Below are 2,775 nucleotides of genomic sequence, written 5' to 3' on the forward strand. Positions count from 1 at the left end.
GTTAGTTGTGTGAGGTTGTGAAGAAAGTGATGAGTTAGTAAATGCGCACACCAAGTTGAATGCCATTATTAGAGATCACAATTTTGTGCACCAAGTTTTTGGCGCCGTTGCCGGGGATTGTTCGAGTTTGGGCAACTGACGGTTCATCTTGTTGCTCAGATTAGGTAATTTTCTTTTTGTTTTATTTTCAAAAAATTTTCAAAAATCTTTCAAAAAAATTTTTACTTCTGTTTTCGAAAAAAAATTATTCTAAATCTTTAAGAATGAATTCTAGTGTTTCATGAAGCATGTTGTAGCCTGGTTGGCTGTAAAGCCATGTCTAAATTCTTTTGGACTTAGGCTTCCTCTTCACATGCTTGAACTATGTATGCTAAAGCTTGGCTGGCTATTAAGCCATGTCCAATTTCTGGACCGGAGCTTTAGACTAATATTGAAAGATTTCTGGAATTCTTATTAAAAATTTTGAATTTCTTATTTTATTTTTCCTATATGTTTTCGAAAAAAATATACAAAAATCCAAAAAAATTATAAAATCATAAAAATTAAAAATATTTTGTGTTTCTTGTTTTGAGTCTAGAGTCAATTTTAAGTTTGGTGTCAATTACATATTTTTGAAATTTATGCATTTTTTGAAAATTCATGCATATGTTCTTCATGATTTTCAAGTTGTTCTTGGTAAGTCTTCTTGCTTGATCTTTGAATTTTCTTGTTTTGTGTCTTTTCTTGTTTTTCATATGCATTTTTCATTTGTTAGAGTCCAAGCATTAAAGATTTCTAAGTTTGATGTCTTGCATGTTTTCTTTTCTTGAAAATTTTTCAAAAATAAGTCTTGATGTTCATCTTGATCTTCAAAGTGTTCTTGGTGTTCATCTTGACATTCATAGTGTTCTTGCATGCATTATGTGTTTGATCCAAAATTTTCATGTTTTGGGTCATATTTGTGTTTTTCTCTCTCATCATTAAAAATTCAAAAAAAATAAAAAAAATAAATAAATATCTTTTCCTTTTTTCTCTCAAAATTTCGAAAATTTGAGTTGACTTAGTCAAAATTTTTAAAATTAGTTAGTTCTTATAAGTCAAGTCAAATTTTCAATTTTAAAATTCTTATCTTTTCAAAATCTTTTTCAAAAATCAAATCTCTTTTACTTTTATCTTATGATTTTAAAAAATTTAAAACTATTTTTCAAAATCTTTTTCTTATTTTATTTTAAATTTTCGAAACTTAACTAACAAGTAATGTGATTGATTAAAAAATTTGAAGTTTGTTACTTTATTGTTAAGAAAGGTTCAATCTTTAAATTCTAGAATCATATCTTTTAGTTTCTTGTTAGTCAAGTAATTAATTTTAATTTTAAAAATTAAATTTTTCTCAACCATATCTTTTTAATCATATCTTTTTATCATATCTTTTTATCATATCTTTTTCAACTAACTAATTGACTTTTTGTTTGTTTCTTATCTTTTCCAAAACCACCTAACTATTTTTCCTCTCTAATTTTCGAAAATTTCTCTTTCCTTTTTAAATTTTTTAATTAATTAATTGTTTTAAATTTTAATTTTAATTTTATTCTCGTTTAATTTTCGAAAATCACTAACTACTTTTTCAAAATTTATTTTCGAAAATTTCTCCCTCTCTCATCTTATTCTATTTATTTATTCATTCACTAACACTTCTCTTCATCTCAAGAATCTGCTTCTATCTTCACCCTTGTGTTTGGATTCTTGACTCTTTTTCTTCACTCTTATCTCCTTTCTTCTTCTACTAACATAAAGGAATCTCTATACTTTGACATAGAGGATTCCTCTTCCTTTTCTGTTCTCTTCTTTCTCATATGAGCAGGAACAAGAAAAAAGGCATTCATGTTGAAACTGATCCTGAACCTGAAAGGACTCTGAAGAGAAAACTAAGAGAAGCTAAATTACAACAATCCAGAGACAACCTTATTGAAATTTTTGAACAAGAAAAGGATATGGCAGCCGAACGCAACAACAATAATGCAAGGAGGATGCTTGGTGATTATACTACACCTACTTCCAAGTTTGATGGAAGAAGCATCTCAATTCCTGCCATTGGAGCAAACAATTTTGAGCTGAAACCTCAAGTAGTTGCTCTAATGCAACAAAACTGCAAGTTTCATGGACTTCCATCAAAAGATCCCTACCAGTTTTTAACTGAGTTCTTGTAGATCTGTGAGACTATTAAGACTAATGGAGTAGATCCTGAAGTCTATAGGCTCATGCTTTTCCCTTTTGTTGTAAGAGACAGAGCTAGAACATGGTTGGACTCACAGCCTAAGGATAGCCTGGAGTCTTGGGATAAGCTGGTCACGGCCTTCTTGGTTAAATTCTTTCCTCCTCAAAAGCTGAGCAAGCTTAGAGTGGATGTTTAGACCTTCAAGCAAAAAGATAGTGAATCCCTCTATGAAGCTTGGGAAAGATACAAGCAAATGACCAAAAAGTGTCCTTCTGACATGTTTTCAGAGTGGACCATGATAGATATATTCTATTATGGTCTATCTGAGTTCTCTAAGATATCACTGGACCATTCTGCAGGTGGATCCATTCACCTAAAGAAAACACCTGCAGAAGCTCAGGAACTTATTGAAATGGTTGCAAATAACCAATTCATGTACACTTTTGAGAGGAATTCCGTGAATAATGGGACGCCTCAGAGGAAGGGAGTTCTTGAAATTGATGCTCTGAATGCCATATTAGCTCAGAACAAAATGTTGACTCAGCAAGTCAACATGATTTCTCAAAGTCTGAATGGATGAC

General features: G+C 30.7%; 1 non-coding gene across 1 annotated transcript; it reads right to left on the minus strand.

Annotated features, from left to right (window-relative positions):
* Positions 1-2,369: 2,369 nt before the first annotated feature.
* On the minus strand, positions 2,370-2,473 carry LOC112798402 (small nucleolar RNA R71). Its single transcript, XR_003200014.1, has one exon. It is a non-coding gene; the product is annotated as a small nucleolar RNA R71 (small nucleolar RNA).
* Between the last annotated feature and the right edge of the window lie 302 nt (positions 2,474-2,775).

Source organism: Arachis hypogaea, chromosome 4, assembly GCF_003086295.3.
Source record: "Arachis hypogaea cultivar Tifrunner chromosome 4, arahy.Tifrunner.gnm2.J5K5, whole genome shotgun sequence".
Classification (NCBI taxonomy): Eukaryota; Viridiplantae; Streptophyta; class Magnoliopsida; order Fabales; family Fabaceae; genus Arachis; species Arachis hypogaea.